The sequence below is a fragment of the Triticum dicoccoides genome, chromosome 2A (assembly GCF_002162155.2).
Source record: "Triticum dicoccoides isolate Atlit2015 ecotype Zavitan chromosome 2A, WEW_v2.0, whole genome shotgun sequence".
NCBI lineage: Eukaryota > Viridiplantae > Streptophyta > Magnoliopsida > Poales > Poaceae > Triticum > Triticum dicoccoides.
This window is the reverse complement of record NC_041382.1, coordinates 737,320,997-737,334,113: the sequence shown is the minus strand read 5'-3', so window position 1 is coordinate 737,334,113 and position 13,117 is coordinate 737,320,997. Positions and strand designations below refer to the sequence as shown.

The 13,117-nt window shown below is 42.3% G+C and overlaps 1 pseudogene; it reads right to left on the bottom strand.

Annotated features, from left to right (window-relative positions):
• Positions 1-738: 738 nt before the first annotated feature.
• Positions 739-3,758, bottom strand: LOC119352160 (annotated as a pseudogene).
• Between the last annotated feature and the right edge of the window lie 9,359 nt (positions 3,759-13,117).

The following is a 13,117-nucleotide window of genomic DNA, read 5'->3' as shown; positions in this document are numbered from 1 at the left end:
GATAACCAAAGTAGGAACCTGCCCCAAACCGAAATCTCTACGCACACTATGGGCTCGCGTAGTATCGATCGCTCGGTGTCTTGGTACATGTGAAACACCGACAATTTGACGCATTATGCCTCACATAGGATTTCCCATCAGTATGTGTGAGCCCGCGACCCCTCGATCGCTCTCAGAGTCAATCGGCCCAAACCGGGTGTAGCACCGAAACAGGAATTGCCTCTCACACGGACAGGTAGCGGCCCACAGCCCATTAAAAAAATCTTGAATTTGAAAACAAATGTTCATGAAGTTGAAAAGTTCACGAATTTGTAAAAACTGTTCACTAATTTTAAAATGGTTATCAATGTTTAAAAAAATGAATTTGTAGTAATCCGCAAATTTAGGAAATTTCATGAAATAAAAAACCATGAGAATTTCATAAAATTTGGAAGAAAAAAATAAAGAAAACATAAAATAAAAGGAAAAGAAGAAAACGAATAAAAACCTGTGCTGAAAAAAAAACGAAAGAAAAACCGCCCAGAAAATTGACTGAACCTTCTAGAATGTTCTGAAAACCAGTACAAAAGGAGCAGGCCGCCTTCTTTCCATCTGGAATGGGTCCTCGCACATGCATAGGTCAGAACTTTGCATTGCTTGAAGCTAAGATGGCTCTAGCAAACATTCTTCAGCACAATACACTATGCTCAAATTGAGCCAAAGAAGCTCTGACGATGCTACACATTCTCTGGGCAGTGAGGAGCATCAAGCATGCAGTAATTTTTCAAGTTGTACCCAGCTACAAGTTTTATACTTTGAACTGAAGTAAAGTATATACGCATTGATGCTGTGATTCAGGATTCAACCACATGTCCTAAAACCCAGGGGAATAAAGGACTGTCTGAAAACACTATCCTGACAGCTGCGTGCAGACAATGCAGCGCTCCCTCCGTTAAAGAAATATCAGAGCGTTTAGATCACTACTTTAGTGATCTAAACGCTGTTATATTTCTTTACAGAGGAGTACTTTCTTTGACATCAAAATGACGGGTCTAGATACATTTTGATCACCGGTTCAGAGCCGGTGCAGCCTGACCGGAACACCGTGCTGCGGGTGCAGTGTAAGGACGGTATAGGGCGCATGCATGTACGTCGGCGACAGCTCAAAAGAGAACCGCTGCAGGATCATGCTGATGGCCACCTTAGCCTCAAGCAGCGCGAAGTTCTGACCAATGCAGTTCCTTGGCCCCGAGCTGAAGGCGAAGAAGGCCCCTGGGTCCCTGCTTGCCTTGGACACGCCCTCGGCAAACCTTCCCGGGTTGAACTCGCCGGCGTCATCCCCCCAGATGGCAGGGTCACGGTGGATGAACATGAGTTGCAGCGCAAGCATCACATTCGGCGGGTATGTGACGCCTCCAAGCTCTTATCTTCTTGTATGTTCGGCGGTTAATTAGCATCACCGGTGGGTACAGACGCAGGACCTCGTTGAATACCATCATAACCTGTCATGCACAATTAGCAGAAAAATGTCAGAATCAAAAGCCATGAACCTTGCAATTATCTACTCCCTCCGTTCCTTAATATAAGTCCTTTTAGAGATTCCACTACGGACTACATACGGAGCAAAATGAGTGAATCTACACTCTAAAGTATGTCTATATACATCCGTATGTAGTTTGTAGTGGAATCTCTAAAAGACTTGTATTTTGGAACGGAGGAAGTAAGTGCCTAACTCATGTTACTGACAAGCTAGCAAGTACTCACAACTTTTAGGCGGCTAAGACCATTTAAATCTGGTTTGTTCTTCCCAAATACTTGTAGAACCTCCTCCCTGGCACGATCCTGCCACTCCGGGTGCATGCTTAGTAACACCACTGTCCATGAGAGTAGTACGGCTGTAGTCTCCATTCCCGCAAAGTAGAACAACTTGCATTCATCAATTACATCTTCCACGGTCATCCCCTTGTTTGTTTTGCCATCGGCATCACTGTAATCCATGTTTGACTCTAGTAGCAGGCCGAGCAGATCGTCCTTGTCAGTCCCTCCATTCTTCATGTACTTCTGCCTCTTCTCTATTATCCCCCTTAGAATCGCTTTGACCTCTGTATTTATAGCCTTCATCCTTCTGTTGTTTTCTGTCGGCAAGAGACTGAAGGGTGAAAATATCCGTTGGTTAGTTTCAGAAATGGGTACAGAAATTTCATTGAGAAAACATTCTGGAACACAGGAATCCACAGATGATATTTGTTTGTTTGGAACGAAATAACAAGGAAAATGAGGATCATACGAGAAGCCCGGGATGTAATTAGTCCGGAAAGATTGGACAAGGCGCTCTGCTTGCTCGGCTTGAAGTTGGAAAATCCGCCTGCCTTCTTCGTTGGTGACACCGAATGCAGCTCTTGAAATGACTTCCCCTGATAAATCCTGGAACTCCGACCAAACATCAAGCTCTATTGCTCCAACGGAAACAGTGACTAAATTCTCCCATCTGTCAATTAGTTCACTGCAAGATGCAGAGAATGCTGGCAACATCCGCTGCAATCAATTCCAAGTAAATGGTCAGGGAGAAATGGTTTGGTTTTTTTTGCCTTGTTAGTTAAATTTCCTACGATCATGTGATGTAACTAGTATTTTGCCTCGGATGTCTGACATATCCATCACAAAGGAAATTCCAACCAGTTGATATAACCCATGCTATTTATAACTTTAGTATTACAATTTACAGTAATTAGTTATTATAATACAGTAACTTTTTATCTTCTCCAAAGGACCTTTTGATAGAAAGTACAGTTACATACAGTGCTTCTAGCAAATTCGCAATTCCATTGGATACGAAATTACTGATTATAGCCTTATAGGGAGCAACTTGACAAACTATACTATATCCACCTGATTTGACACCGAATTTATATCGATCCAATTCTAGATTAGATATTGTGATCTGGAGTCTGATTTAGATATATTTACTGGATACACGAATCATGCTGTGTAGATACCAGTTCTTTTAGCAAAGACTAGTACAATATCTTTCAAAGTAAAAGAAATACAGTTTTTTTACAAGAAGTGAAATAAATAATACAGTAGTATTACCTTGAGCTTTTCTGCATGAAAGGCTGGATTCATAATCCTTCTGTGCTTGGCCCATTCTTCACCGTCAAGGACTGCGAGTCCGCCAATAAATACCTTTGCAAGGCGGGCTAGCTTCGTCTTATCGAAGTGGCCAAATTTATTTGCCAGAACTTGCCGAACCAGCTCAGGATCACTGATTGTGATTCTTGGGTATGGCCCAAACCATGTGAATGAAACCTTCCCTGTGATTTCAGCAACAGATGATGAGAAGAGCCGAACATGACACTGAAACAAAGAGCGTAATAACCTAATGGCATTTCTACATCAGAAGGAGCACGCAACCAGAAAAGATCGTTGCGGTGGCTGGCGCTGGTACATACCGTGCTGCTCCGTGACGCGGTGGAGGAGAGGGGAAACGCGCGGGACTATGTCGTGCGGCCGGTCCATTGGCACGGGCTTGGAGAGGGCCGCTCTCATGAGCCGCTGCTCCTCCTTGATGTCGCCTCTCAGGAGCCGGTACTGGGTGCCCCCGAGGCCCTGCGCCCTCAGGGCCCGTTCAATGCGCCTCGGGCCCCACCAGACCCACTCGAGCATCCGGACCGCCCACCACAGAGCCGCCATGGCCGCGGCGCCGGCGAGCAGGCTCCACGGCGAAGCATCGCGCAGAATCGCCATGGCTTCCTCCATTCCTCCGCTCGCTCGCTCAAAGTGAATGTCAGACTGAAGACAGAGAGTGTGGACGCAGGCAGCAAGGACGGGCAGAGATATAGTCATGATGACCATCCATAATTGCTTGATCAAATAAAGCACGCCGTCAAACAGCAGCGAACCAGCACGAGAAGCCCACGGGATCTCACCAAATCCATGGGCTCTGCTGGACGATCTGATACGACCGCGTGGTTTTGATTGGGACTGTTAGGAATGCACTTGTCCTTTTCTCAAAAAAAAACAAAGGAATGCACTTGTCCTGCATGATTTTCCTGGTGTTTCTCAAAAAATGGTCGTGTGCCACCCAGGCTTAGCTGGGACTGCGTTATAGGGATGTTTTAACAAAACCTCTATTTGTCTTTGCTATGAGCAGTGAAGAACATAACGCTCAAGATATAGAGGAACAATGAGAACCCCTCTCTCATCACTGAACATTCTAAGAAAGTTTTGTCTGGACATTCAGACAACCCCTCAGTGCTGATCATTCTAAAACCTGCGTTCATAACACTGATTTGTCTAACTGTGAACACTGAGAGAAGAGAGCACTGAAGATATAGGCTGAAACCTGCCGAATGCCGCAAAGCCGATGGCGGCCGAGGCAGGTAAGGCGAGTAGAAGAGGAAGCAGCAGGAGTGGCAGCTTCCCCTGCTCCAGCCCCCACTGTGCGATGCCTCTTCACTGAAAAAAATCATGGACTAACTGAAATAACGGAAGACTAAACAATGAAAATACTGAAAAAATAAACAATATGTATTCAAGACTGACGAAGTAGATCATCAAACTAAATAACTGAAGAACATAGAAGAAGAAACACAAAGCTCCTCTGATTTGTTATGCAAACAAACTGAATACTGACAGACAACTAAGAAATACTGTTGACAACCTGCATTTTGGACTCAGCAAAATACTGAACGTTTCCATGGCTTAATGGACAGGTCCATCGGTTCAAACTCATAACCAACATTTTCACTTTCGCATTGCCGGCATTTGCAAAGTTGTAGCAGAGAGTTTGCGCACGTAGTTTGTCAACAGAAATGATCTCTACTACCATCTCTGCTACAAGATGTAACATACAAGGAAATAACAAAGAACAAAGGAAACCAAAATTGTAGAACAATGACTGATGAATGAGGAGAGAAAATAATAAAGTAACTGCACAAGTGGAAATGAAGAGTAAAGTAGTAAGGTGAGACATGTAGAAAGATTGAAAACTCTCTGAAGACAAAAACTGAGCAACTGAATATTGACTGAATAAAGGGAAATACTAAAAACTGAGGAAGGGAAACTGAAGAAGACATACACTAAAGAAAGAAATAAAAGAATGAAGGATTAAAAACTTGTCTGCAAACAAACTGAATACTGACAACTAAGAACTAAGAGACTAAGAAAGAGAAACTGAATAAAAGGATGAGAAAATGAAGAACTAGGAGAAACTGATTTTAACTAAAGAATGATAACTGAGATGAATGAGGACTGAGCACTGCCCTATTATGGAATCTGAGTAGAACATCCAGCCCGATCTTGAGTTGGGTCATACAGACAAAGTTCTTCCATATCCCTTTGAAGATGTATTGTCAAACTGATTTAACTAAGCAACTAGGATTCAAAGCTTAATTAGAGAAGACTGAAAAAACTGAAAAGTATGAACAATAAGCAAATTATCTAGATAAATAGAGCTAAACCTTAAACAATAATAAAACAAAAAAAAATCTACTTGACATGGTTCCACAAAACCAAATGCTCAAAGTAGCTCTGGATCTCAAACCTAAAACTGTATTCAGTCATAAAACAAAAGGTTGTTGACAAATCAAAAAGACTGTAGAAAGTGACACTGAAAAACTATTATTTATCTCACAAACCATGACACTAGAGAAGAAGAATCTTTCTTTCGGAGACAGGCAAAACAGTGAGTTCTACTTTATTAAGTAAGCTAAATCCAAAACAGAACATCGTGCATCACGACTTATCTTACAAAAGTGTGCATGCAAAGTTAGGCCGAAAAAGCAACCCATTTAAAAAACAAGTCGAGTGAAATTACATGATACTCAAGTAAAAATCAGTTACAAAAGTCAGCTTGGAAAAAAATACTAACAAAAACACATATAAAACCACCATGTCACCATTAGCAAGCATTCATGAATCGTACCAGTAAGTAGTAACTAAAAATGAACTCAAAAGTAAACTATATATTTGTAGCAGATGAATCTCAAAGACCAGCGTGTGACTTGGTTGCAGATGGTAGTATATAACAGGGGGGTAAAGAAAAAAATATAAATGAAAAATAGTTACGTACAAATGCAAAAGGACACGTGGGTATTTACAGACTGACCACACCAACGGAATTTAAAGAAGTACTCAATGAACAAATGAACGAAACATAAATTCCTAAAACACCCGTGCGCAATCTTGTTTGTGTAGGAAAACACATGCATCCACTAACACGTGTGCGGAAAAATAGAAAAAAGTCGGGCAGCATTTATGCCACAGGTTGCAGAAATGCGGGCTGTGATTCGATACTGACAAAATGCAGAGTTCAAGCTGGGGAAAACAAAATGTAATTAAGTAACATGGAAGTAGACAAAACAAAAACTGAATACTCCCTTCGTCACAGTTTAGAAGGCATAGTTAAATTTGCGTGCGTTTCCACAATAGACAAGGTTTAGGGCGCATTACATTTATTTCTAGTAGCTAATTAGTACTCCGATATACTATTGCTATATGCATGCGTAGTGTGAATGCTATTTTTTAGCCCATCTCACAACCAATAGATAACCACCTAGGTCCCAGAGAATTTCCAAACGCGCCTTCTAAACTGTGACGGGGGGAGTACTAGAAAATGACTACTAACGGCAACTAGTACCAAACTAACACTACAAAAAGCTTAACCGAATAATTTAGTACTTCAAGCTAAACTGAACTGAATGGGTACTAGTTGGAGTACAGTTCACTGAACTGAATGGGTACAGACTACAGAACAGGGGCTAAAAACATGAGAGTTTTTATGGTACCCTATACCGCTGACAGTGGACGGAGCGGTATATTAAAATCTAACCACTCATTTTCTGAGGGTAGGATAGACATAGATTTGTTGTCGTTGAACCTTAGCTACGTCGCCAGTCGGCAGATAATGGCAACCGGAAATCGATTTGTTGTCCCACGACTCATCTACGGTCTCCTTCCATCTCCTGCTCCTGTAGCTGGAGCCTGGATGGAGGCGTCCCCCGAGTGGTCGTCCACCATGACCTTCGACTCTAGCTCGTCTTCTTCGCCGCACACCCGAGGACCGCCGCCGACATTAGCGTGCTCCCTTGCCGTCTCGTCTATGTCCCCGGCCATCTCGTCGCGTCTATAGAGCCCGTAGTGAGCTGCCGCTCATCCCCGCCTCATTTTTCCCGTCGTTTTCATCCACCATAGCGCCCTGTCCGCCATGGACGAGTCCCTGGAGGTCGTTCGATCCAGACGCACACACCCACCCACGCGCCCGCCCATCCGCAGTCCATGCCCACAGGCCGCAGCAACAGCCGCAGTGCACGCGCCACAGCCCCGCAGTGACTGTTCCCGCCTCCTGCACGCGAGGAGCCCCGGAGCCTCGCCGCTTTCTGCGGTCAGCGCAATCCTACAAGGCATGCTGTGGCAGCCAGACACCATGGTCTCGCCTGCCGGCCCTGCCGGCCGCCGTCGCGGACAAGCAGCGTGCGCCGGGAGGCATCGCATGTCTGGAAGGCGTCACCGTCAGTTTCGAGGTGCTCCACCTTGCCGGCCCAGACGTCCTTGCCACGGTGGTCCAGTCCATGGAGGGCGAGAAGGCGGGTCGACGCGGCCGAGAAGGGGTGATGCGGCGCGCACTGCTGGAGGGCAGGTCGACGGAGTAGACGAGCGCAAAGCTCCGACGCAGGGCGCCTCCAGGGACGGGGGAGAGCAGCGGGGCGCCTGTATATACGAAGATGAGGAAAGACTAGCCGCGGCCTCGCGGTGGAGCAGCGGTGTCGGCGTGGCGGGTCCTCCTTTAGCACCTAGCGGTATGAGGAAAAGGAGGAGGGTGGAGGGACGGGAAAGAGCAGCGGGGCGTTGCAGTCATCCTGATTCGCCATAGATGGCCAGGCGCATGCCGGCGGCGGCTTGAACTCACGTGGGTGCGGTGGGGAGCGAAATGGGAGGGCGAGGGCGGGCCGGCGGGTGTGCTGAAACTGAAGCATTTTACTTCCCAAAATGCCCTCAGGACTTGTATACTGGAGGAAGGGAACGAAGCAGTGCAAGTTATACCGCTGGCCATTCTATTGCCAAATTGCAGCAGTATAGATCGGTCGCCACCATTAGATTTCACAAAATGGATGGCCAATATTTGTCCCCGGGTACCATAAAAGAGCTCAAAAACATACATGCCGCTGCTGGTGAAAAGCAGATAGATCGTGTACTACCAAGCTACCACAGGGATCCATTCGTCCCTCCATGCTTGATCAGCAACACACTGCCACCAAATGCCGCAGAGATCAGCACTGAACGCTAGCAGTGTCCTGAAAAATTGAATCACCGGCACTCCCCAGAAAAAACGAATCACCACATTTCTGCCGCGGGCCTCGATCCTCATGTGCCTAGTTTCCCGTCAGATTAGTGATGTACTGATACAAATTGACCCCGCCACTCATAGAACCGAATCCACATCGACTGAAAACCAAGTGGCACACCAGGCAGGGACTAGGGGAATCGATTTTGCAGAATTAAGCAGGCCGGCACCGGCAGAGAATGGATTTATGCAGGGCTGGGCAGAGGCGCTACATGGATGAATTCGAACAAGAGAGGAGAGGAAGAACAGGAGGGTTCGAGAGAGCTCGGCGGAGAAGGGGAACGTGGTTCGGGAGCTCCTACCTGCCGCTCTCTGCGGCAGGTTGTCGCTCGCACGCACAGGGGGTCTACGCCTGGGCCGGCCCGATTGAGAACTGTAGCTCCAAAATAAAGGCCCGATCAAAATCTGTAGCACAAAAGTAAAAGCGCCGACCGGGTATCGAACCCAGGATCTCATCCTAGCGTCAATGTGATACTACAAGTGGAGCTAGCAAGCTTAAATATTCAAAATACAGCACAAACCTTTAAGAAAGAATTACCGAGCGTAAATCCGATTTTTTTTTCGAAATTTCAAAAGCATTTTTCGAAAAAAAAAGCTGAATGTTTTGTGAAACGCAACTACTTCTGAATACAGTGAACAACTTTTTCAAAAACTGCCACATTTTCGAAAATCATGAACAATGTTTGGATATGGGAACGATTTTGTAATCCCAGAACAAAGTTTGTAAAGGTAAAAAAATTATGAAACCGTGAACGTTTTTTGAAATGTGAATAAATTTTGAACCGCACATTTTTCAAATTGTGAATATTTTTCGAATTATGAGCAAATTTTGAAACCGTAAACATTTTTTGAATTGTGATTTTTTTGAAATATGAATAAATTTCAAATTCGTGAACAAAATTATAAGACGGAGAACATTTTTATAAACTGTGAACAAATTTTGAAACGGCGAACATTTTTCGAATTGTGAACAAATTTTGAAACATGAACACATTTCAAATTAGCGAACAAAATTATAATGCTATGAACATTTTTCGAATTGTGAACAAATTTTGAAACCACAATTTGTTTTCTAATTGTGAACAAATTTTAAAACATGAATACATTTCAAATTCATGAACAAAAATTATAAAATTCTGAACATTTTTCGAATCTGCAAATAAATTCTGAAAAGCGTGAACAATTTTGAATTGTGAACAAATTTTAGAACACGAACAAATTTCAAATTCATGAACAAAATTATAAAATTATGAACATGTTTCGTTAAACCATGAACATTATGAAAATAGAAACAAATGAAAAAACAGAAAAATGAAAATGAGAGAAAAAGAAAAGAAAATAGAAAATAGAAAAATAGAATAAAGAAAAAACCTATTCAAGGAATCTTCTACTCCCTCCGTTCCTAAATATTTGTCTTTTTAGACATTTCAAATGACTACTACATACGGATGTATGTAGACATATTTTAGAATATAGATTCACCCATTTTGCTACGTATGTAGTCACTTGTTGAAATGCCTAGAAAGACAAGTATTTAGGAACGGAGGGAGTAGAAGTTTCCAAAAACCAGAAAAAAACCAGCTGTTCCCAAAACCGGAGCGTTGGAATGGTTAAACGGGCCGGCCCGGTTGCGTCGCTGCTCGGTCGCTCGCCTGTGCGAAGCGCCCGCAGTTTGACGCAGCGAGCGGCAAATAGTATTTTCCACGTGGTTCTTCTGCTAATCCGCGAGCCTTTGGGCCGTATGACTGTGCTGGGCTGCCATATAACATTCCGCAGTTTGACCCAAAGACGCGAGAGCAGGATAGCGCGTTGCTTCAGAAGAAACGCGTCCTCTCATGTCATTATTTTTGCGGGTGAAAAATAATCTTACATTATGGGACAGAGGGAGTACTTCAGAACGATCCACCTGTTGCACTCCCTTTGTTTCTTTTAGTCTTCATATAGAATTTGTTTGAAGTAGAGTTTGACCAACTTTATAGTGAAAAATATCAACATCCACATTACAAAATGAGTATCATTAGATGCATCATGAAATGAATTTGCATACTTTATAGCTTTCATATTCTAGATGTTGAATTTTTATTATAAATTTAGTCAAACTTTGCATAGTTTGACTTCAGACAAATCTTATACGCGAAACAAAAAGAAACGGAGGGAGTATCTTATTAAGCCCCTTGGTTTAACCTTGCCACATGTTGAATGAATTTCGCATGCAGAATATTGTCTGGCCAGGGGCAGAGTCAGAAATTTTAGCCATTGGGTTTATGCATTGTCTCATTAGGACGATTTGGTACGAAAATAAATAAGTGATACATCTTCTTAGGATAAAAGTATAGCGCTCAAAAACAACATAATGAATGAAAATATGATATCACCTGTCACATATTGTATTAACATTAAAAACTGAAGAAGGTGGAATATACTGGTTTATAAAATTAGGCAGTGGCCTTAAAGTCCTCTGATTACATATCTTCGCATAATCTCATCTTGCTTTTTAGGATTTTTTTTAGACTCTGAAATTCTCTTCCGAACCGATCATCATGTTGATCTGGTCATCAATTTCTTTTGGGAAATTAAATACCTTTGCATGGCCTACATAAATCAAAGTGCATGGGATAAGCAGTTAGAAATCTAGGGAAAATACAACATACACATGAGGGAGGTTATTTACATTGAATTGGGGTTATAATTGTTGGCTTGTCGCTCAACAGGGTGCTGTGGCAGATTAATGGCTGAATGTAGAATGCAGAACCTGCGAATAGGAGAGAGATCACCCAAGTTTTGTTAGGAAGCTAACAAGAAATCGGCTGCTGCCAAGTATCGTAGTGATGGCACGGAGAAATGATGCACTAACAGGAAGCCCCTATGTCTCGCTATAGCGAGACGCAGGGAAGCCTCGCGTGAAGGGGAGAGCGAGATCGGCCAGCCCAGGCGCGTTGGAGGCCACAACCTTGTTTTTTTCTCATTTTTAGTTTTGCTTACACTTCCAAATATTATAAAGAAATATAAATATACAAAAACTCTTTATATAAAATATTTAAATATATATATTAACCAACCGTTTGAAAAATGTTAGATGTGTATAGAGAAAATGTTTCTCTTGTATACTAAAAATATACAATCTATGTATATAAAAATATTAATCAAACATTTGCAAAAATGTTAAACATGTATTTCAAAAAATTTAATCAAACATTTGAAAAAAATGTTAAATGTGTATAAAATAATGTTAATCTTGTATTTGAAAAAATGTTAATCAAGCACTTAGAAAATGTTAAATGTGTGTAGAAAAAATGTTGACTATGTATTCAAAAATAATTAATTTTGTATTTGAAAATTTTTGAATCAAGCATTTGAAAATATTAAATGTCTATAGAAAAAATGTTGAACATGTATTAAAAAATGATAATCTTGTATGTTAAAGATGTTAAACATGTATTAGAAAAATGCATTAGATATATAGAAAAATGTACAATGTGTATGTAAAATGTAGACATCAAAAAATAATTTCTCAAAACAATGTTAATCATGTATTTCAAAATGTTAAAATGTGTATATAAAAATATTTCAGATGTATAAGAAAAATGTTAAATTTGTATTGAAGAAAAGCGAGAATGTGTTGAACAACAATGAAACCAATAAAAATGACAAAAAATGAAGAAACACATTAAAAAGAAAAAAGAAAAGGAAAGAAAATGGAAAACCCGATGAAACCAATTCAAAAGATACCCTTGAGTTGTGAGCATGTTTCCCAAATCTATGGGCATCAAGCCAGGGGGAACCTCACCAAATAGACACCCTTGAGTTGTGAGCATGTTAAAGTTGTGAAAAGTAACCGAGCAACTTTTCTAGTCTCCTTATAGGGAGCCGGAGGGGCGAAGCGATGATCTGAGAAGATTCTCCATTGAGACTAAAGTTCTGGGTGCGACAATAGAAGGGGAGATTGCGCAAAGACGAAAGAGAAGGAAAGGAGATGGGAAAAGAATTTGTCACCTCAACTTTATAGGTGTGATGTTTAGACGTACCATGATGATACATTTAGAGTCCTTAGGGATTACTCCGCATGTTTCCTAGGCGTCGTGCCTTGTGTGTGTGCATGGATCGAGGGAAAGAAAATAAAATACCCTTAAAAGTGGCTCTCAGGGCCCACTTTGACTCCCCTTACTAGGAATATCGAGGTGTGGGACCATGAAATTGCCGGAGCCACCAAGGGTCCTCGAGAGTATACTTGGCCTATAGGGAATTGACTTCGATGTAAGAGACTACGGACTTGAAGCCCCCCATCAGGGGTCTTCGGATCCAATAAAAATACACTATTTTCAAAGGGAGCCTTGTTAAAAGACGTCCCAATTACCTAGAGTATATCATTGCTCGGGGGTCAACAATGAAACGTTAATAAGAGCTTGAAATCCCGAGGAGTCCTCGGATGTGAAGCCAATTTGGAAGATCGAACTTGCATATGAAGCCAAAGACCAGAAGAAAAAGTTATCCTGAGGAGTTATTCACGATGATCGGCTTAAAGATTAATTCAGGAGCTACTGGAGGTGTCCAGGATTAGGGGTACTCACCTTGTCGGCATATCACTCATGGGTCGGGCCGAAGACCACCGACAACCAAAGAATGAGCCATGTAAGCTATGGCCCTCGGCGTACTCAAGATGGAATCCTCCTAAGACTTGGCGTATACTTCAAGGCATATTTATCTCCAGATGCAACCGACCATGTGTAACCCTAGGTATTCCTCGGCCCCTATATAAGACAATGGTTTAGCTCTATAGAGGCAGGTTAGATCTATTCA